Below are 24,780 nucleotides of genomic sequence, written 5' to 3'. Positions count from 1 at the left end.
CCTTATCAGCCCAAAGGATTTGGCCAGAATTTGTTCCCTTAAAGCCCGTGCAGCTCACGCTGCTTCTCTTCCAGGCAAGATATTGGCGGCCAAAGGGAGGAGCGATACAAAATCCAGGCCAGCTGCAAAGATGACTAAATAGTTGGAAAATGAGGTTTGTGAAAAAATTAATTTTAAAAAAGAGAAATTGTTCATTTTGGAGACACTGAGGACAATTCAGTGATGGTCATCAAGCACCAATGTTAATGCTTCAAGGAAAGGTGCTCTTCAGTTACCTTCCATCTCCACAAAAAATAAGGGGGGGGGCCTCTGGACCAAATCACAGCAGAAAAGATGCAGAGCAAATATAAGAAAGATGATGGCAACAGCAGAGCTGACAGTTCTTCTGATTTGTTTTCTATTATCCTTTATAAATCTCCCAGAGTCATGATTAAAATGTCAGGCTTTGGCCACATGTAATTACTTTCTCTAAGCTTCATTCATTCACTCAACACACAACTGGGGAGTACTGTATGTGTACCAAGCACTGTGCTGGGCTCTGGGGATATAAGAACCACATGGATGTGGTCCCTATCTTTGTAGCACTATGGTCCAACTGGAGGTCGTGTTACATACTGTGTCCTTAGAGTGTAACGATCATTTCCTTGTTCAGGAACTTCGGAGATTTCTACTTGACCCTATAGGTAAAGATAGCTAAATTCCAAATTCCTTAGTATTTCATTCAAGTCCCTTTAAGGATCTTACCTTCTTTCTATAGCATGCCCCAACTACACCCGGTTCCCTAAATATACCTTTGTGAAGAGATGCTTTTGTACCTCAGGGGGTTTGCCCATGCTATTTCTTCTGTTTGGCATGCTCTGCTCCCCACCACCACTGAACCCCTGGAAAAAGAGTGGTCCTCCTAGTAAGTAACTGACACATTATGAGATCTGTGTGTCAGTATCCCTGATAGATTGTGAGACCCGAGAATGCAGGCATCATGGAACATCACTATGGTCTAGTGGTTAGCAAAGTGGCGCACATTATGTCATCAATATGTGGATGATTGATACAAAAAAGGAAGGACTGGATCGAGAGAGGGAGGAAGGAAGGAAGGAAGGAAGGAAGGAAGGAAGGAAGGAAGGAACCAAGTCAGTCCATGGTCCATGTGCTGGGGTAATACTTCTAAGTCTTAACCATAGTTCTCTCCAAAGGCCTCTTNGAAGGAAGTCAGTCCATGGTCCATGTGCTGGGGTAATACTTCTAAGTCTTAACCATAGTTCTCTCCAAAGGCCTCTTTCCACTTCCTGTACAATCCCTCCACCCCCACCTCTGCCCTGAATTTGTAATCCACTATTGAAACTGAAACAAAAATAAGATCAGCTTAAGTCAGAACTCAAAGGAAGGATTTTCCTTTGAGAGCACCCAGGAGCCGCGGCAAGACTCACTCAGTTCTAGGTTGTCATGCTTCCTCACATCCAAGGAGGACTAATTGCACAGAGTCTGCCTCCTGCGCAGGGAGTATCTGTTTGGAGATAACTGGTCCAGACACTAGAGATACTGCCCTGGCTTCTGCCCACCATGAGAATCCTGGACTTCTACAACCCAGAGATCTTGTATGAGGGGCATGGACACTTGTGGCATGAGGGTGGTATGAAAGAATCCAAAACTGTCCATCTGGGTTGAACTCAAAACACTTAACAGGAACACAATTACTGAGACTTTCTGAATGGCCATCGGGGTCCCCTTTAGGGATGCCCTGCAATGGATTTTATGAAAGGTGGGTGTTCAGACCTATGACCACCAGGACAGGCATCAGGAAAGTTCAGTTGGAACCTGTGTTAGTTTCCTAGGGCTGCTCTAACAATTATTATAAACTGGGTGGCTTACAACCCAGTAAGAACATGAAATCTACCGTCTCACCATTCCTAGAGACTAGAAGTCTGAAAGCAAAGTGACAGCAGAGCCATTCTCCCTCTGAAGGCTCCAGAAAGAATGTTTCCTTGCCTCTTTTAGCCTCTGGTTGTTCCTGGCAATTTTTGGAGTTTTTTGGTAGTGGCAACCTAACTCCAATCCCAGCCTCCATATTACACGTCTGTCTTACCTCATTGTGTCCTCGGTGTCTCTGTCTCTTCCTGTAAGGACATCGGTGATTAGATTTAGGCTCCACCCTAATCCATTATGACCTCATCTTAACTTTCATCTTAATTACATGCTCATAGACCCTATATCCAAGGTCACATTCACAGGTACCAGGAGTTAAGACTAGAATATATCTTTGGGGGAACATAATTCAACCCACAACAGAACCCTCAATGTTATTTATTACCACAGCCTTCAGTGAAGTGGCAAATTAGATGCTGCTATGTGATAACTTACTCTCAACATGTTTTTATTCAACTGTTGGAAAAATCACATCCGAAAAATGACCCAACTACATTCGATTTTTCTAATTAGTGTTCTGCAGAATACTGTTTCTGAAGATGTAATTAACTGTGCCATGACTTGAGGGTTATGTAACTATTAGGGCCCCAATCGGAGAAACAAAACTAATAGGTAATATATATTATATGCTATATATCATCTCTATATATTATATATGTACATAAATATATATCATGTACATATACAAATATTGTATATCATATACAATATCACATATATATTTTGTCAAAAGTTAAGAAATGGCCAAAGTAAAACTGATGAATCGCTGAAGTAGTAAGTAGTAACGTCTACTGCGCGCACACCGAAAAGGCACTTTGCAAACTGGGAGCGTTCAAACCAAAACATGAAATGAGACTCAGGGGTATATTGCTATAGAGACATTTATACAGTAAAAAAGTAGTGATTGTTTTTTCTTTACAGTGATTGGTTATAATATTAAATTTTTTAAGTGATAGGAGTTGGCCAGTGGTGATTTCATATCAGCCTTGGGAAACAGTTCAGATTTTCCTTATGATTTCCAGAGACCTAAGCAAGAAACGACCCTGGTTGAGTTAGTCTTGCAAAATAAGCTGAATAAAGCTTTGTTTGTATGACTAAACTGGTTCTGTCTGCTCAGAAAATTTTCAAGATTGGTCTCCACTTGTTTTTGCTTTTAAAAATATCATAGAGTATATATACAAGGGATTTTATATTATGTAATTTGGGAACTTTTAAAGAAACCTCTGGAAAGTCATTGTCTTTTTGTCTGTAGTTGAAGCTTGAAGTCCAGTTAAGAAGGAAAGATTAATGTCAAGTCGGCGGGGGAAGGATAAGCTAAAATCCAAGAGCACAGCTAGAACCCAGGTCCGTTCTCACTGCCTCTGACCTTGATGGCATGGGCATCCTGTAGGAGAAGCTGGTGTGCTTCATCTGGGAGTTAAATACACACGTGGCTTCAGCGTTGGACAAGCTGAGGGAGGATTCATGAAAAGGTGGAGAAGTTGCAGGTGCAGCTGCTGCCCCTCATCAATAAGGTGAGTCAGCGGATAATCCACCATGTGAGAGCTACACCCACTGTGGTCCATTTCCACCTTCTCTCTGCAGGCCTCCCCTAACAGAAAACATACAGAGAAGGGAATTCTGGGGAATGTAGTTCAGCCTAGCCAAGTCAACACTTTACAGAGCCGCCATACGTTCCACAGCCAACTGGTTAAAACCCACCACATGCCCTATCTCTTGCAGAGACTCACAAGCACATCCTCAAGTTTAAAAATGAATTTTTAACTTTGAACTAGGATTTCCCACACTTGGAATCACTGATTTTGGAGATTATGAACTTATTGTGGAAACTCAGTGATTACTTACCGGTGTGATGTCTGTTTCTTGGGAAGTTTCTATGGCTGAATCTCAGAAAAAAATTCTGTAATGAGATGCTGGGTTTCTTCAGAGCGTCAGTGTAAGTGCAGGTACTAAGCAGAGGAATAGCCTTACCAGAGTATTCCGTCAGGAAAGACACACTGAATTTATGCAGCAGTCTGAAGAAATGTAGAACTTTTCAAACGATACTAAGTAACCTACTTTAAGTGTCGTAGCTGTACTTCATTTTCATTAAAGGCCTAACAATAAGGAACACTCATTTGATTTCCTATTTGAAAGTGACCGTAGTATAACCTCCTACAGAAGCAACACATGCACACACATCTCATAACATACAGTCATTGTTTCAAACGTTTAAAAGCTAGATTATGAAGATGGCTACCCTCTGAGGCAGCATAGCAACAGTTAAGAACATGGACTCTGAAACCAGACTGCTTAAACTTGTAACTCAGTTCTACCGCTTATTAGGTGTGCGACCGTGGGTAAGTTACTTACCCGCCCTGAGCCTCAGTTTTCTTCTATGTAAGATGGGGATGGTAGTAATATTTCCCCCTTCATAAGTTATAATGAGTATTACAGGATATAATATTTGTAAAATGTTTTAAACACTGCTTGGCACATTGTGAATGGTGTGTGTGTGTTTGTGTGTACAGTTCCTCACAGCAATCCCTGAAGGGCCTATACTATTATTCCAATTTTAGAGATGAGGAAACCAAATCAAAGAGGAAAAGCTGTTCTCTCTCAGGTCACCGGCATGAGACCAAGCCAGGACAAAACCCTAAATGACTCTGACTCTGACACACGGTCTCATTCCACGAGGCCGTGGTACCTCCCAAGCAAAGCTTTATGGCTCCCTGAGACTTCTTCCCAAAAGTCTCAAAAGACAAAATCAAATTGACTAGGTCCAGAAATGGAATTAGTCCCTCTCCCCAGGGGTGCTAAAGTTGTTGCTGTCACTCATTCTTGACCTAGACTAGATATGAATGCAGAACTTAGAATGCAAGGCTCCATGGGTTTATTTTGCCCTGAGCTTACATGCTCCCTAGAAAGTTCTCTAAATACTTTCAATCAAGGGCTCAGAAAAATTTTTAAAAATAACCTTGCACATACAATTAGAAACTGGCATGTGGGGAATTAAATATGAAATGAAATCGTCTGTGATTTTCAGGGACTACTTGAAGGGAGGTGCTTTGAAGAAAACACCTCACACTGTCAAAACCCACTCAAGGGGTCTGACATGACTGTTGACAGCAGGTTTGCTTGAGCTCCAGAGCAGTGACTCTGAGCCAAGACCCTCCAAGACAGAGACCAGGGTGGAAGGGTCTGAGGAAGGTGTATTGTGATTATGTCTTATGATTATAAAGACTATAACAGGAATGTGAGTCAGGAAAATATTTTAAAAGCAAGTATGAAATAATCCTTTTCACATAAAAACCATATATATGTGTATGTTTGAGAAACAGATCAAAAATAAATTTCCATGCGTGTCCATAATCATTCAAGTAATTTGAAGGATGGATGCCTTCCAGACGCCAGACCATGGTTTCTCTATAGGCTGTGAAATAGTGAAAAAGAGAAAAGAGGTTTGTTCACACTTCGGGAAGCTTCTCTGATTCCTGCTGCCTGCACTGATCTCCCACATCCCTGGACCCCTGCTGCCAACACAGTCAGCCCCACATGTTTTGAGTCTGTGGTTCTTTTACTTCTTAAGTGACTGACCTAAGCAAGTTTACTGACTTCTCTCATCCTGTTTCCTCTGTGTCAGAATGAGAAAACTAATACCAGTCTCACAGAGTTGCAATGAGAATGAACTTCCATAACCACAAAGGCCCTGCCAGCAGTGTTCAGCACAGGATGTGTGCTCAGTCAGTGGTAGTGGTCCTTGGGCCTCCACGTCCCTGCTTCCTGTCTCACAGGCCACGGTACTCAATGTGAGCATCAGGGGATATTGTGAGACTCGCGAGAACTCGAACACATCTGTTTCTGAGATTTCAACCACAACATCATCACAACAGGGATCAAATCACAGAGTCAGCCTAAAGTTAAAAAATGACTCTACAGGCAGAATAAGTCCTGATTTATGGTGTTCATTTTGAAGAAGAATGAATGTGCAAGCATGAGTGAAAGGCAAATTGGTGGCTTCCTCAGAACTCTTCTGGTTACAGGTGCTAGAAGCCCAACTCAAAAAATAATAAGAATTTATCTCCTCATTTAGCTGAAAATTCAGAGGAGATCTTATTCCAGGTACTAAAAAAACCAAGTGCTCAATGTTATCAGAAGTATTTCTCCATTTCTCTCCTTTGCTCTCCTCTGTACTGGCTTCATTCTTAGGCAAACCCTCAACTGAGATGGCCGGTGACCCCTGGCAGCTCACATGGCCTTAGCTAACACCATTGTTAACAAAGGACTTACAAAGTATTTGATTCACTGACATGGAATCCCATATAACAGATCCGAGGAACCCACTTTATAGTCAACTAGGCAATGCTGTGGACACATAATAATGGGACACACTGGTTCTAACACACATCACTGCTAATTAGCAGCAGTGGCCTGATAAGCAGCAATATAGCCTTTTGAAGGCGCTGCTGGGGCACTGGCTTGGGATGATACCTTACAAAGATGAGAGGCTACCATATATATACTCTGAGACACCTTATATACATGCAATTGATGACCGTTATGGGTGCTTGTCTTGTATCCCTTGTCAGTAGAATATATGTATGTGGGAACCAAGGGCTGAAAATAGAAATGACCTCACTCACCATTGCTCTCAAGGACCCATTTGAGGAATTGGTGTTTCCTGTCCTACAATGTTAGCCTCTGTGCACCTGAAGGATCTGGTTCCCAGAGAGTATTCATGCTTCCCATTTCCACATCTTTGTGTTGTATGAGTCTAAATGTCCTGGTTTCTGGAAGGGAATGTTTCCACCAGAGGACAGAGTAAAGGTCCCATTAAACATTAAGCTATAGCTCCTGCCAAGTTATTTCAAGGTATTCGTGCCAAGAGACCACCAGGCAAGGAAAGGAGTCACCATTTTGGCAGAGCTGGGATCCTGGTCATCAGGAGAAAGTTGTCACACAAAGGAGGCAGGAAAAAATAGACTTAGCACCCAGATGGCCACAGGGGTGTTTCTTGGCACCCTCCTGCCCCATTTTGATAGTAAATGGGCAAAGACAAAAGCCTAGGCCTGAGATGGGCATGGAGACCGGGGATGAAGATCTGGTTGCCCACCAGATAGGCCACCTAGACCAGGAGCAGTGCAGTCTGAGGGTGAGGGGTCTTTGGAACATGTGGTAGAGGAGGGAGATGATGAGTATGGTTCTGGCCTTGAGACAGCTGTAGTGGTAAGAACTATAGTTCATCCCACTAACGCTCCTCTCATATGTTTCCCATGGAGAAGACTCCTGGATAAATCCTGGAGGCATTCATCCCAGATGGGACACATTTTCTGTGTGAAGCAAGGGGATCCGAGTGCTACATGGATGAGGTGTGGCAGGCACTGTGATGTGCTACCTGACCCGCAGAACTGAAACATGCCCACTCTCACAGCTGCTGGGAATGTTGGTGGTCAATACTGGTGGCCAGTTTCTCCCCACCTAATCACATTCTGGGGTTTTCCCTCCACCAAAGGGCTTACCTTATCCACACTTACCTCTGTTTTATGCGGGGGTGAAAAAGGTATGATCGTCTTACCTCCATTCAGAACAATCTGAATGGCCATCTCAGCACCAGAGCTCCCCATGGGTCCCTGGTGCAACTGCACTTTTGACTTCTTCTTCTGCCCATCTGTGCTTTCCTCATTTGTTAGTAGTGATGTTCCTGAGCTCCAACCCCGAAGATCCTCCTGAATGACCATCTTCATCTCAGAGTCTGTTTCTCTTGGCCCCTCACCTGAGACAAGAGCTACGATCTATGGAATGTGCCAAATACTTTGCAGAAGTTGACTCATTCAATGTTCACTGGAAAACAATAATATCCCCATAAGACAGATGGAAACTAGGTTTAGAGAGGCTGAATGATTTACATGAAGCCTAATGATTTGAAAATTAAATTTGGGACAAATATATGCTTTGATCAGGTTCATCTCATGGAAATTTGGAATTCCACCGAGGTGTTCATTACCAGCGAGTATATCTGATGATCCCTAGCGTGTAGTAAGTTGCACCCCCTGAGGTTCCATTACAGCACACGTTTCTGAGACTACTAGTGACAACGCCTTGGGGCTATCCAGTGACCACATCTCGATGGGGATTTACAGTACTCTCACCAATTCTAGGATCATTTTTTTTTAATTATGACCAAATTCTAGTTTATAAGGCTGGCAAAAAGTAAAATAAAAAAGGAAAAGAAAGATGTTGATATTTATTAACTGTCTGCTTTGCCCTGTACTAGTGTTTTTCAAATTTCTTTTGCCTCATCCTGTAGTAAGAAATACATTTTTCATGGGAACCTTGTTCATACATGTGTGTGCGTGTGTGTGAGTGTGTGAAACTGAAGCAAGAACTTCATTAAAGTCACATACTCTGATATTTTCTATTTGCATGTTGTTAAACTGGTGGCTACCTACTATATCGATTTCATATGAAATGATCATGAAGAACCATTTGAAAAACACCCCCAATGCTAAGACTCTTCACATGTATTTACTAATTTAGCACCTTTCACCAATTATTGTCATCCCATTTTTTTTAGTGAGGTCCATGGTTTAATGACTCTCGTGAGATTCTACAACACATAAATGACAGAGCTGGAATATAAACAGATTAAACTACTAAATTATTTTGTATATTTTTTCAACTTCTTGGCCAGTATGCCAAATGCAGGAGAGAGAGAGAGAGAACAGAATAAAAAATAAAGAAATATAGGTGTTCTCTCCATTCACTTCACAATTAGTTCTAGGAAAGAGGCCAGAACTAGCAAGATGCCCAAACTCAATGCAGATGTAGTAACTGAAGGTGAATGGTGACCACCTTGCCATTCCTCATGAGATGTCATGGAACTGAGTTTGTAGCTCAAGAAAACGTGTATTCCCATGTAGACAGTGTGTTTTCTAACCCCTACGCAGCAAGGCATAGAGGCAAGGGCAATGCTGTGTCTCATCATCCTAGTTTTAAGCACCATTTCTTTCACTTCTTGAGAAGTAAAGGAACTGTCAAGTCAATCAATGCTCTTACTGACTTTTTTCTGGAAATCAAAAAAGTGAGAAAATTTGCTCTGAGGCAACGTAAGCACTTTATTCACTCTGGATTCTCATGGATAAATGCAAGTGAATTGTGATATATTTTCTGAGCTACCCAAGTTGTAGTGTTTGCTACCATTTGAGAAAAAAAATGAATTGAGGGACAAAATTCCCCTTAATCTGTCCTCAACTTCTTTAGCAATACAATCCTCGCAGCCAACACACTGATGGGAGATGCACTGAGCATCTTCCTCTCCGAGCAATTTTTTGTTCTATTGTTCCTCAAAAACATATATATATTACAGTGAAAAGGTAGAGCATGGTGATTGACAAGAGCTATAAACTTATGTCTTTTCGAGTGGAGTGGTGGGGCAGAAACCCGTGTACATGGATCATGTGAGGAAGAAGGAAGAGCAATTTTTGACAAGCATTTACAAAAGGGACTTCAGGGGGCACCTGGGTAGCTTAGTCAGTTGAGTATCTGCCTTCAGCTCAGGTCATGATCTCAGGGTCCTAGAATTGAGCCCCGCATCAGGCTCCCTGCTCAGCTGGGGGTCTGCTTCTCTCCCTCTCCCCTGCCCCTCTAGCCCACTGGTGTGCTCTCACTCTCTTGTTTGATCTCTCTCTCAAATAAAAACATAAAATCTTTAGAACAACAACACAAAAATGATCTTCGAATTTAATGTTGTCCTCATCTAAATCCCAACTGAAATCATATAAAACTGGCAAATAGATTATTAAAATTCAATGAAAATGTGAAGAACAAGAACAGCCAAATCATTCCCAAAGAGGGAAAAATGTCGTGTGTGTGTTGTCAGAGAGTGGACATTCATTCTTGAACATTGCTGTGTATTTGATAATAAAGAACACAGAGACCCAGGTATGTTGCAGTAAGACCCATGCTTCAGTATTTTTACCGAGATTCCCAGGTGATTTTGATACCCCCCCAAATTTGACAATCACCGCCCTACCAGACAACAAGACAAATGGCAAAACTACAGCCATCAAACAGAGTGGTACTCTGTGTAGGAAAAGATGAAGAGATTGATGGCACAGGAGAGCACAGGAGAGCCTGGAAACACGTGGGGCTATATGTGCAGGTGATATAAAGATGGTAGATTGCAGGCAATGGAAAAGAAGAGTACTCAAAAATAATGGTTAGAAAAATGGTTTCTATAGTAAAATAAAAATAAAATTAAAAATAAATAAAAATAAAATTAGATTCCAAAGATCAACAAAATTCAAGAGAATTAAAGACAAATGTTAAAAAGCCAAAGCTTTAGAACTTTTAGAAGAAAACAAAGGAGAATAACTTTATGACCTATATAGGACCTTAGACTAAAGAAGGATGTCTCAAGGAAAGGTTTATAAAGCACAAATGAAAAGGGAAGTATTGATAAATTTTTTAACTTCTTCCATGTAACTGTTTATCTATAAGAAATCAGAAGTTTCTCAGGGCGCCTGGGTGGCTCAGTTGGTTAAGCATCTGCCTTTGACTCAGGTCATGATCCCAGGGTCCTGGGATCTAGCCCCGCATTGTTCTCCACACTCAGGGGGGAGTCTGCTTCTCCCTCTCCCTCTGCTCCTCCCCCTCCTCACTCTCCCTCTCTCTCAAATAAATAAAGCATTTTAAAAAAAGAAAGAAATCAGAAGTTTCTAGATTATTGCTCAACCCAAACAAAAATATTGAAATGAATTGGAGGCTAAGCCATATATTTGTCATTCCTAACAAGGGTTTAAAATGTTTATTCTCGGGGCGCCTGGGTAGCGCAGTCATTAAGCGTCTGCTTTCGGCTCAGGGCGTGATCCCAGCGTTTCAGGATCGAGCCCCACATCGGGCTCCTCCACTGGGAGCCTGTTTCTTCCTCTCCCCCTCCCCTGCTGTGTTCCCTCTCTCGCTGGCTGTCTATCTCTGTCACATAAATAAATAAAAATCTTTAAAAAAAATTTATTCTCTAATTGTATAAATAAATGTCCAGAAGTTCAATATATATGATACATTTATACTAATATGATGCTGGTTGAATTTCTTTTCCACACTTATGTTTCATACTAGATTTTATTTGGACAAAATGTCTTCCATGAGTTTAAACCTCATGCTTAACAGACAGGCAAACCCAAGCCCAAAGACAGATTAATTAGTCAAAACCAACTTTCCTGATGGAATAAAAACACTAAATAACTTCCTAGAATATTAGTTTTCCTTAAAGCCCTCTCTTTTATCATCGTAATGGTGTTACTAATAACCACAGCATTAAAAGCTTGAAAGTAAAATGATAAGGTCTTAAGTGGTGGATTTGGATTGTGATCATAGATTTCAAGGGTAAGTGCAGCCATTTAATTGCCAACAAAACAGATTTGTAGAAGTCATTAAGGTTTTGCGGCAAGAAACAAACAACCCATGTGTCTTTATTTACTTCCCCATATACAATTTGATTATTATTGGGGTTGAAAATGAGTCAAATCAATTACCTTTGCCTTCCCTGTAGATTCTGAGCAAACTGATAACTACACACAGGAAACATCGAGATCAAAATATCCACCTGATTACTGGTAAAGCTGTACCACAAAAGGCAATTTGGATATAAGACCCCAAACTGGGCACCTGGGTGGCTCAGTCAGTTGAGCGTCTGCCTTCAGCTCAGGTCATGATCCCAGGGTTCTGGGAAGGGTCCTGTGTCGGGCTCCCTGCTCAGCTGGGAGCCTGCTTCTCCCTCTGCCTGCCACCCCTCCAGCTTGTACATGGTCTCACTCTCTTGCTCTCTCTCTGTATCAAATAAATAAATAAAATCTTTTTTTAAAAAATCCCAAACTATGCCTCCCTAAATTTTTCCTTACCCAGTCTCAGGCATCAGTAGGGCATACAAGTCTTGCTCCCAGGAGCTTCTCCCCAGAAGGAAGAAAAGAGAACACACAGACCACTGGAAGGCAGGCTGATCCCAGAGCAAAGGCAAGATGCAAGAAAATGTTCATGCATTGATATTTTTCCCACTCTTTCTTTTGTGGGGAGATAGAATACAAGTAGGCTCCAAAATATTTTTCACCACTTCTTTTGAGGAATGAAACTGAAGACACTTCATGGAAGCACAAGACGAATAAAACAGGGTACCCTTTTATCAGTTATGGTCGTAGCAAGAATCAATGGAGGACTGACGGGTTGAATGGACCAGCTGCTCACAATGCTGTGGGCAGTGCTACAGGAAAGTGACAAAGGACAGTGACACTCCCCAAAGCTAGAAACTGCTTGTTGTTGCATGCCCTTCTCTAAGGCCTGAAGGGCAAAGGGAAGAGGGAGAAGTGGTTACCAGAACATGGCAAGAGCTGTGGGTGTAGGAGAGAGGAACAAACAACTGGCAGGCAGAGAGGGAAACAGAGAAACCAACTCCCCAACCTCTCCTTCTGCCTTCCAGGTGCCACCCCCACCCTCCCCAAGGACAGCATGGTTGATGCAGTCCAGAGAAATCAGTCTTCCAGGACACAGGGCAGAGTGGAAAGCAGTGAAAGGTACATCTGGAGTGTTCAGAGAATATCAACACAGCCCCTAACATAGTGAGTACTACCCACAAAAGGGAACTGAAGCTGTGATGCCTAAATAACATCATAGCAACCCGTCTTCAGGGCTTCAGTGCTCAACCTGTGTTCAGGGCTTCAGTGCTCAACCCGTGTTCAGGGCTTCAGTGCTCAACCCGTGTTCAGGGCTTCAGTGCTCAACCTGTCTTCAGGGCGTCAGTGCTAACCCGTCTTCAGGGCGTCAGTGCTCAACCCGTCTTCAGGGCTTCAGTGCTCAACCCATCTTCAGGGCTTCAGTGCTCAACCCGTCTTCAGGGCTTCAGTGCTCAACCCGTCTTCAGGGCTTCAGTGCTCAACCCGTGTTCAGGGCTTCAGTGCTCAACCCGTGTTCAGGGCTTCAGTGCTCAACCCGTGTTCAGGGTTTCAGTGCTCAACCCGTGTTCAGGGCTTCAGTGCTCAACCCATGTTCAGGGCTTTAGTGCTCAACCCGAGTTCAGGGCTTCAGTGCTCAACCCATGTTCAGGGCTTCAGTACTCAACCTGTGTTCAGGGCTTCAGTACTCAACCTGTCCTCAGGGCTTCAGTGCTCAACCCGAGTTCAGGGCTTCAGTGCTCAACCTGTTTTCAGGGCTTCAGTACTCAACCCGTCTTCAGGGCTTCAGTGCTCAACCCGTCTTCAGGGCTTCAGTGCTCAACCCGTCTTCAGGGTCAGTGCTCAACCCGAGTTCAGGGCTTCAGTGCTCAACCTGTTTTCAGGGCTTCAGTACTCAACCCGTCTTCAGGGCTTCAGTGCTCAACCCGTCTTCAGGGCTTCAGTGCTCAACCCGTCTTCAGGGCTTCAGTGCTCAACCCGTCTTCAGGGCTTCAGTATTCAACCTGTGTTCAGGGCTTCAGTGCTCAACCTGTGTTCAGGGCTTCAGTGTTCAACCCGTGTTCAGGGCTTCAGTACTCAACCTGTCTTCAGGGCTTCAGTACTCAACCTGTCTTCAGGGCTTATTAAGGGAAAATGTTTCTTGGGTCTTTAGACTCCAATGAGGAGAGTGATCAGGTTAATCACAAAAAAAGCACTTTACTGCAGAGGTTTTTTTATTATCAAAATATAAATATGATTGTAATTTCTGATAAATTTTTAACATCATCATACATAAGAGATCTTCTTGTATCCATAAGCATTTATAAAATTCATGAGATAGTCATGGAGGTATTTCAGTGCAAATGCAACTAGGTAAAAGTACTATGGATGGGCGCCTGAGTGGCTCAGTCAGTTAAGTGTCTGCCTTCAGCTCAGGTCTTGATCTCAGAGTCCTGGGATGGAGCCCTGTGTTGCAGGACTCCCTGCTCAGCAGGGAGTCTGCTTCTCCTTTTCCCTCTGCTCCTCCCCCTGCTTGTGCTTTCTCTCTCAAATAAATAATAAAATCTTTTAAAAAAACAAAGTAGTATGGGAACCACTTTCTATCACACGTTTAAATGTAAAGACAAAGAGTTTCTTCCTGCAGAAGAAGATCATGGGGGTAGGGGTCAGAAACACCCTCAAACACATGGAATTGCCTTCCAAATTTGAGGTCACTTTGACCCAGCTCAGTTTTCTTCTCAAGGGATGTCAAGTCCTCTTGGAAATACCACTACTTAGGCTTGGATCCCACTTTTTCATTTCAGCACTCCAGCAGTATGTAGCTAAAAGCTTGACTTCTGCCAATATTTTACCAACATTTTCAACAGTTAAAATTTTCCTTTTTAGGTGCTTCACCTTTTAGAAAACATCAAAAGAAGAAAACCAAATTTCCCCTAACAGATTAGGAATAATAAAGCATCTAATTTTTCTTTCTTTTAGGTGAAGTCTACACAAACATAAATTCCCAAGGAAGCATAGGTCATTCCCACCCTTTACTCCTGCAGCCGTATTCTATCTCATGAATCAACAAAACATCACCCGAAGCAGCAGCTGAATGATGCACTACACCTCTTTCTGTGATCTCCTGGTGGTTTGAGCCCGTGTGCCATTTGTTTTCTTTGTGGCCCTGTCTAAAAGAGCAATGCAGGATGTGCATTGATTTTGGAACAGTGTCTGCATTGTGCTTCTAGAAGTTCCTAATTTCATGATCATCTAATTTTTTTGAGGCACTGTATATTTCTTCAGTCTCTAGAAGGACATCAAGTATTGTATGAAGTGATCCACAGTAAATTTGAGTGAAGAATTTCACAACCCAGCTTAAGAGAAAAGCAATAACAACACATACCTATGGTCTTAAAGCCAAATTCCAGAATCACTGTAGTGCATTCAATAAACTTTTGCTGTTTCTGCAATATGCTAGGCAGAGTTCTGGACACAGAGAATTAAGAGGAAGGAAGGATAGGAAAAGACCCAACCTACCAGGAGAGACACATTTGTATAAATAATTAGAATACACTAGGTTGAATTCTGTGAGTAGACTTACCTATTTTCAATACCTTTCTTCTTTTTTAATAAGAGACTCTTGATTTCAGTTGCAATAGTAATGTGATCTATTAGAAGTGTTCAGTTTCCTAGACTCCCCTGCAGGCAATACAGTTCTGCCAATGAGATAAAGCCAGAAATCCATGAGGAAGTTATTGCTTCCTGAATAAGAAGTCAAAATATCTCTAAAAACACAACTTAGGTCCTTGCCCCTTTGTCCATCCCTCTCTCCTTCTCAAGAAAATATGATACCAGAAAGTGCAGCAGCCATCATGCAACTGGGGCAACAAGCCTGAGGACAAAGTCCCACATCTAAGGATAGCGGAGTAGAAATATGGAAAATCCTTGAGTAACCCCGGGTGGCCTCCCCCAAGAATGCCTGTTGTACGAGACAGACTGCAACCTGTTTAAACCATGTTAAACGGTGGCCGACTGGGCCAGAAGAATGTCTCATCCTATAAAACACAAAAAGGGAAGCAAAGAGAACTTCTCACAAGACACTGGCATTTGAAATTTGAGAATCAGCTAGCAGAACAGAGTCGGAGGCCATAGAGTCTAGGGATCAAGGGAAACTGGAATCAGAATGCTTGAGTTTATGACACGTTTCTGCAATGTACCTAAACTTGTGTATATTTAATCTCTCTAGACCTCAGTTTCCTCATTTGTGGGAGATGGGGTAATTATTGTATCTACTTCATAGCACAGTTTTAAGTATAAAACCGTTATCACTGGTGACACTATGAAACAATTCTGGGCACATTATCAGCAGACACATGAAAAGATGCTCAACATCGCCGAACATCCAGGAAATGGTTATCAAAACCACAATGAGATATCACCTCACACCTGTCAGAACGGCTAAAATCAAAAACACAAAAACAACAAGTGTTGGCGAGGATGTGGAGAAAAAGGAACCCTCTTACACTGTTGGTGAGAGTGCAAGCTGGTGCAGCCCCTGTGGAAAACAGTATGGAGGTTTCCCAAAAAGTTAAAAACAGAAGTACCCTGTGATCCAGTAATGGCACTACTGGCTATTTAACCCCAAAATACAGAAACATTAATTCAAGGGATACATGCACCCCTATGTTTATTGAGACATCATTTACAATAGCCAAACTATGGAAGCAGCCCAAGTGTTCACTGATTGGTAAATGGATAAAGAAGACGTGGGGTGTATATATACACATAATGGAATGTTATGCAGCCATAAAAAAGAATGAAATCTTACCATTTGCAACAATGTGGATGGAGCTAAGAGAGTATAATGCTAAGTAAAATAAGTCAGTCGGAGAGAGACAAATGCCATTTGATTTCACTCATGTGGAATTTAAGAAATGAAACAAACAAGCAAAGGGGAAAAAAAGAAAAAGACAAATCAAGAAACAGACTCTTAACTATAGAGAACAAACGAGGGTTACCACAGGGGAGGTGGGTGGGGGGGATGGGTGAAATAGGTGATGGGGATTAAACAGTGTACTTATCATCATGAGCACTGGGTAATGTATAGAATTGTTGAACCGTATGGTATATTTAAAATTAATATAACACTGTATGTTAACTATACCGGAATTAAACTTAAAAACTTGATACAGAAACTACTGGGCGCACCCAATGGCAGGTGCGTGGGGGGGGTACAGGGGGACCAGGCTGCTGTCCTCCTAGCTGAGCACCCAATAGTAGTTGTACATTGTGCATACTGGCCATCTATTATCAAATATTTTCTAGATAGATCTGAATCATCAGTTAATTCACTCAGGATTAAGAAGCGCTGATCAAAAAAATGTCCTTTCTTTGGGATTAGACTGAGTAATAGGCAAGCTGAAAATTTTTGCAACTATCAGATATGGGCCATAGATGGATGCCTGAATAGACCTGCTTTTCCGTTTGAAGATATTTATCATCTACATGTAGCTTTCCTCTCTGTCACCTCTATTCCATCAGACAGTTCCTGTTAGATTGATCACTCCGTATTCCATTATTTCCTCTACCTAACCAAAGGTTTTTCTAACTCACCCTAACTTCTGATTTCTTCCTGAAAACACTCCCGAGTTCCTATGACATTGTTTTAAAATGTACCCAGGATTTTGTTTATATTCAGGTGTGATAAGGCCAACAGATCAGGAGACAACAGTCATTGAAAAGTGTTTTTCACAATTCCCAACAGAATGGAGCACACCACACCATGCAGGATCCCACGGGGAAGCCTCAGGGTCAGTCGGGACGTGGAAGAAACGAGGGGAAATCATGGGCAAAAGCATTTATGGTGGCTTTGTGGGTAAGGCAGGGTAAGCAGTTTAGGATTGCATAGTTTGAATAATTTCTATGGGCTCCGGGCTCTAGAGGTTGTCCCTAATGCCCTGGTCCTGGCCCTGGATGATGCGAACACAAGGATGTTGCCTCCTGACGTGTAGAAGACAGAGGAGCTGGTTCAGAGTATGGGCTCTGGATACAGCATTGGGCTCCAGTCTTATGTTCGTTGATTTAAAGTATTTCAATTGAATGTTAAATTCGCTTCCATGCCATGTAAATGTTTAATTCTAATAATCTCCAAATAAATAAGCCTCTCACTGTTAAAAAAATTTTTTTCCAAAATGAAATTACAGAAGTGTTCAGGTTGTTTTGGCTGGACTGTTCTGGGGTCTTTATTTTCCAGGTAATTTTTATGGCTTTAGACTGTGAAGAGGCAGGCATCAACAGTAAAGTTTCCGCTTAAAGAGAGACTTTCCAGTTTGCATTCTGTGTAGTGCCTCCACAATTACTACGATTAGTCTAACATATGTAATTATTCTGTATCGTACACACACCCAAATACTGATCATCTCAGCCTCTTGCTCCAAACAACTGCCTCTTCTTTTAGAAACTGTACTGTATTTTTAGGAGTTTGGGGAAAGAGGATAGCAATCCTAATGGGCAATACAAGTGTTTTTTTCAATAAAATGTCATATTTTTTTTCAGACGCCTTTTACTCTCCACATTCTCTAGACTTGTAAGTGCCCTGTGTGTAGGAAACATGTCTGCCTTATGTTCATCCCTACATAACCCAAGGCTGGCACATAACAGAAGCTTAATAAATATTTGTCAGAAGAATGAATAGTGAAGAAATTCCTGTAGATAATGAATAAATTAGTGTAACATTAAGTAATGTAAATATAAACATGAGCATATTTTCTGTCTGTGAGGAAGAAATCTCCCCGGAATTCTACTGAACTGAATTGTGAAAGTTCACGTCTCCATTTCCTGCAGGCACAGGAAGACATGTCAAGAACAGTCATATTAACCAATATAGTACTCCATGAATCACTGGTCTTAAATTTTTCCTACCCAAACTCCAAAAACTCCCAAATTCCAAACTCATATTAATTTGACCTTCCATTTGTATAATTCAGGAGAGTTTGTAAAGCTCTGTTAACACATGATCTCATTTAATCTTCTCAACCACCTTGAAAGGTAATTAGGACAGGCCCATCAACCCAGGTACTTACACAATCATGAGCTCCAGAGATTTTGAATCTTAAAAAAAAAAAAATTCATCTTCGAGTGAGTGGGAATTAGGCACTTCATTAAGCTACTGCACTCAGAAATCTCAAAAACAGAAGAGGCAGCTCAAATTACTCTGTCCACCACAGCTTATATTAAAAATTTTAAATTATATACCCAAACAGCCAGTGAGCACCAGGCCAGTGACTGAAGTTCAAATTATCTTCTTTTTTTCAACTTACCTGGTCGAAAGTGATCTGTTAGAATTATTAATTCAGTCATAAAATTACTGACCTTAAGTTCCTTGAAGTCATTGCTTTAAGTATTTAGCATTGTGTGCCCTCATTCTGTGTGTCTCTCTCAGCTTAGGGAATTCCTTAAAGGCCCATGCCCTTGGTTTTTCTCTACTTTTCATAACTTGTGAAAAGCAATCTAATAAACTCATTCACTGGCTCTCCAGCGATCAAAGCCTTCTTTTGCAGCATTTGCCAGTTTCTGTGACATAAAAACTCCCTCCATGGTCAATTTCAAGGATAGATGTTTGTACCAATAAGATTACAAAATTCCTGGTAATTTAATAATTGTTGACTAAATCAGTGATGAAGATTACTTATTACCCTTCTGAAAGGCATTCATATTTACTATGGCAATGCTACTCTCCAAAGTATGGCCCAAGTCCCCAAAGTATGAAGCATCACATCACCTGGAAGATGGTTAGAAATGCAAATTCTTGGGCCCCACTTCAAACCTGAATCAGAAACTCTGTGGTGCTCAGAAACCTCTATTTTAACAAGCATTCAGGTTGTTCCTATGCATATGAAAGTTTGAGAAGCACTTTATTAGTTTGCAAGGGCTGCCATAACATGGTATACCATAGTTTAGACAGCTTAAAAAACAGAAATCTATTTCCTCACAGATCTGGAAGCTAGAAGGCCATGATACTGGTATCATCAAGCTTGGTTCCATTCAGACATCTCTGTCTTTGGCTATCTTCTCCTTTCATCTTCACAAGTGTCTTTTCTCAGAGTCTGACTGAAACCTAATCTCTTTTTATGAGGACAATAGTCATGTTGGATTAGGGTCTACACTAATGACTTCATTGAACTTTAATTACTCCCCACATTCAGAGATCCTGGGGCTTAGTACTTCAATGTATGAATCTGCGGGGGGGGGATGCAATTCAATCCATAAGAGTGTCCAATAAATATTTGTTATAATATTTGTTTCAATAAATAAATGAATGAATAACTTTAAGACAGGAGGAAGATACAGAACCAATTTATTGAAAGGCAAGGACCCACAATACTAATCTCATTACTCATAAATGTGGGCCCCATCTACTTAGTTAGTGGGCAGAGAATGGTAGTTGTTATCAAAAGCACTCAGTAGGGACCCCTGGGTGATGCAGTCGGTTGGGTGTCCAACTCTTGGTTTTGGCTCGTCATGATCTCGGGGTTGTGGGATCAAGCCCCGTGTGGACCCCATACTCAGTATGGAGTCTGCTTAGGATTCTCTCTCCCTCTGACCCTCCCCCCAACTCTCTCTCTCTCTCTCAAATAAATGAATCTTTTTAAAAAAAAAAAGCACTCAGTGGTTACATGAAAAAAATTGCATCATTAAGTGGTCTTTGTTCTTATTAACTAATATGTTTACTATTCTTATGAAGTCTAGAGTTGGTTGCACACTTGGGATACTAGGGTTGGGCAGATCCAAGTGATACTTGCCATCATTTTAGCGTTCAAATTCGGTAAGACAAGGAAAGCAGGTTCCATTACAAAATGGAGGCTAAGAGGGCCTCTTTCTGTTGCTGCCTTTCCTTTTATACAGTCAGGCATTAAGAACTGTTTCCCAAGACCCATACAAACCCAGACACACAAATACATAAAATAAAAGTGGGACAATAATACACATTCTTTCTTTTTTGATGTAATGAAGTCAGCTATTTAGGGCTACTCAATTATTAAACTCCAATTTTGGAATATTTACTAATTCTACTTCATCATATTCATTAAAATGTGTTCAGTGGGGGCATTTGGGGTACTTTATTTTAAAAGAAACAGTGCTGTAACAATGCTTATACATAGCGTCACATTAAAAACCTCACATTCTAAAATTGTTCGTGATAAAATTATATTCTTGAACTTCTCTAGCATATTCCTCAAAATTATTGTTGTGAACATATATTAAATCTTTGCATGTAGAGAACCATTCTAAGTCTTGCTGCCATTCATGTGAATACGTTCATATTTTATACACGAGAAGGGCAAATGTAAAAAGAATCATTTATCTTAAAAAATTAAGGTAAAAGGAGCAAATATCACTCTATGATCCCAAAATTTGTCATATGGCTTCAAAGAGAAAAAAAATAACACATCATCATTAGCAAACTCCCTAGGCTAAAGCTCTGACATATCACCTTTGATTAAATCAAAAGTATCACATGCTTTTTGTAACTAGATCTGACGGATAGTTCCCATGGCATATCAACCCAAAACTATTCAAATACTGCTTGCAGTGCAACTTGCTTTTCTGAATTTAGGGCACCAATTTTCTCAAACAAGTAAGATAAAAGGTTTTTTGAGTCTCCCTAGGAATTCCTGAAAAAAAAAAGAACTATAGGATCCCAGAGACGGAAGGGACATTGGTGTTCATGTAATTCAATTTTCCACGTAATTGGGAAATCCCTCTATATTATTCCTGACAAACTGTGTCCAGCCTTTGCTTATGCATTTCCCATGACAATGTGCCTGCTGCCTTTGCAGGGTCTCCCTGGCCCTCTTCTAGCACTAAGTTGCTGACTCTCACAAATTATAAGTCAGGTGCTTGAACTCCACTTTCAGAAACCTTTTATTTCTTCTCTCCTGAATTAGAAAAAAAAATCACCAAATACTCTTCAAATAAGAGTTAAATGCCTCTTTACCCTCAACAAAGAAACATATTTATGATGCAACCATTAAAAAATTAAAATTAAATAATAACTGAAAAAAATCCTTGTCTAGAACCTATGCTTTCTCAGGCCTTACCTCTCTTCTTCCGTAATATGGAGTTTCTGGAAAAGAATATTGTACACGTGGTTTTACTTTCTTACTTTCCATTAACTTTGGAAGCAATTGGGTTTCCATCCCTACAACATCACTAAAGCCATTATTCTCAGTCCTTATCACTGTACATTTCTACAATATCTGAACACTCCTGATTGCTCATTTCTTTGAAAAATTCCCTCTCTCATGTTTTCTCTGACACTACTCTTTATCTGTCCTCACCTATGTCTCCGGTCAATCCATTGTGTTATCTTTCTTGGACTTGCCTTGCTTGCTCACTCATTTATACTTACCTGGTTTCTCTCCTCTGTTTTCTTATTTTTAATCAGAGAAGAGAAAATGAAAGTGCCCTTCAGGATGTCTGTGAATGCCCCCCCAACTTATTTCCAAAATGTTGTATCTATATGTGTGTGCATAGTCTAGGACTAAGAATACTTAGTGAAGGCCCAAAGCCTTCTTGAAGTTCTACAGTGTTCCCTGCATAAGCATATCCTCTTCTCTGACATCAGCTGCCTCTTATACACACCACTAGGCAGCTCCAAGGATATTTTCAAATGCCTCAAACACAACAACACAAGAGCTAATCACTACTTTACCACCACTACTAAATTTGTCTTTCATACATTATCTTCTGTCTTTATAAATTCCAACACTATTCATTCAATTGTCCAAATTATAAACCAAAAATTAATTCAAAGTAACCTCTTCCACTCTCCAAATACATAGCACCCCCTTCTACCCTCCAAATATTTAAATTCCTTTTATAATTTACAACTGTCTTCAGGGTAAAATCTATAGGTCTTAGAATAGTATGCAGTGCTTTTCATTGCTTCTGCCTGAATGTCCAGCTTACCTCTTGCCTCTCTCATCTTCTTACCTCTTGCATTCCTCCTACTGGTGCCCCCTTCCCTCCCATGTTCCCTGCCACCCTCTCCATCCCCAGTTGTATAGCTAACTCATATATGTTCTTCAAAACTCAGCTCAGATGTAATACCATCAATTCTTTTATTCATTCACTCAGCAAATGTTTCTTATGTTTCTTTTCCTCAACATTATGCAGATGCTGAAGACATAGTACTAATAAGGCAGACTAACCCCTGCCTCCTACAATTTACCTTCTATTTGGAAAAGGTTTCATACCAATAAAATTAAACCATTAAGTACATAACTAATTATTTTATTAGAACTACAATAGCTGATTTTAGAAGTAAATATAAATTATGCTGAGAATATGAATATGGTTCTGACCTAGACTATGGCATCAGGGGAAATTCTCCTGAAGAAATCATACTTAAGCTGAGGAGTCCAAGATGGCGGAGGAGCAGGAGGCTTAAATTTCGTCTGGTCCCAGGAATGCAGCTAGATAGCTATCAGACCCATTCTGAACACCTACAAACTCAACTGGAGAATGAAGAAAAGAATAGCAGCAACTCTAAGAACAGAATAGCCACCACTTTCTGCAAGGAACCCAGTTTAAAACAGGAGTTGAGCTCCAGCTCGGCGNGGCTCTGCATTCCAAGATGGCAGAGGAGCAGGAGACCTAAAGTTCGTCTGGTCCCAGGAATTCAACGAGAGAGCTACCAAACCATTCCAAATACCTATGAATGCAACTGGAGAATGAAGAAAAGAGTAGCAGAAACTCTATGAACAAAAAGGCAACCACTTTCTGCAAGGAGGAGAAAAGATGGAGGAGGAGCAGGCGACCCTTTCTCAGCTGGTCCGAGTCGAGCTGGATATCTACAAGACCATTCTGAACACCCACAGAATCAGCCTGAGATGCAGGAAGATACATCTGGATCTCTACAAATGAACATCTCCAGTGCTGAGTATTGAGGTACGAAGTGGGGAGCTGTGAATCCGAGCACAGATATAGGAAGATAAAGGGAAGGGGGAGGGAGCCTCTGTGCTCAGGCACCGGGAAGCAATAGCCCCTTGTGCTGGGGAGTGGGCTGGACTCTCAGACCAGCATCCGCGAGAGAGCAGACTGAGACTGTGAGCCTGGGAACGCCCGTGTCCAAACTGAAAACAGGAGCTCCCGACCGCACACTCGAACTAGAGTGAAACCGAGAGCTCAGGAGTGCAAGCGCGACCAGACTGAAAACTGGCGCTCCAGAGCACAGGCGAACCATATTGAAACAGGGAGCTCGGGAGTGCGCATGGGAACCGGGGGCAGCGGGCACTGTTAGAAGCACAAAGGACAGAGAATTACAGGCCCTGGAAGTGAGGGCTGGCACACAGGCTGTGGGGAGCACATCCCNGGGCTGGGACGCCGGGTGTGGGGCGCACAGCCCGGGATGCTGCAGGGTTGAGCAGCACCAACAGAAACAGAGTTAAAGTGGCCAGAACATCAGTGGAGAGCAAACTACGATCTCTCAGCTCTGAGACAGAGGTTAGGATACAGCAACTGCTGCTCTGACTCTCAGAAGAGGCACAGCAGACCACCAGGGAAAGCAGCCAGAGAACAAGAGCCTGGAAATACCAGCTCACAGAGTGCCCATCCCCATCCCCCCTCACAGGGGACACGGAGAATCTACCCAAACAGGGTTTCCTGAGTATCAGCGCGGCAGGCCCCTCCCCCAGAAGGCAGGCTGAAAAATCAAGAAGCCCACAACCCGGAGCGCCTGAGTGGCGCAGTCACCAAGCACCTGTCTTCGGATTAGGGTGTGATCACAACGCTCCGTAAGGAGTCCTTCATCGGGCTTCTCCACCGGGAACCTGCTTCTTCCTCTCCCACTCCTCTGCTTGGGTTCCCTTTCTTGCTGACTGTCTCTCTCTCTCTCAAATAAATAAATAAACTCTTTAAGGAAGAAGCCCACATCCCTAAGATCTCTATAAAACAAGGGCGCACGGCCTGGGTCCCAGTCAACACTTGGGCTCTGGACAACCCTGCAATCTCTCTTCATCAGAATGACGAGAAGGAGAAGTCCCCCCCAGCAAAGAAAAGATAATGAGTCTGTGGCCTCTGCCACAGAATTGGCCTCGGCCACAGAATTAATACATATGGATGTATCCCAATTATCAGAAATGGAATTCAGAGCAACAATGGTCAAGATGATGAGTAAACTTGAAAAAAGCATCAGAGAAAGCGTTGCTGAGAATATAGAATCCCTAAGGGCAGAAATGAGAGCGAATCTGACAGAAATTAAAAACTCAGTGGGCCAAATACAGTCAAAACTAGAGGCTCTGACGGCCAGGGTCACCGAGGCAGAGGAACGCGTTAGCGAATTGGAGGATGGGTTAGTAGAAGAAAAAACGAAAATAGAAGCTGGTCTTAAAAAAATCCACGCCCACGAATGTAGATTACGGGAGATTACTGACTCTATGAAACGATCCAATGTCAGAATCATCGGCATCCC

Source organism: Ailuropoda melanoleuca, chromosome 11, assembly GCF_002007445.2.
Source record: "Ailuropoda melanoleuca isolate Jingjing chromosome 11, ASM200744v2, whole genome shotgun sequence".
In the NCBI taxonomy this organism is placed as follows: domain Eukaryota; kingdom Metazoa; phylum Chordata; class Mammalia; order Carnivora; family Ursidae; genus Ailuropoda; species Ailuropoda melanoleuca.
This window is presented reverse-complemented; position numbering follows the sequence as displayed.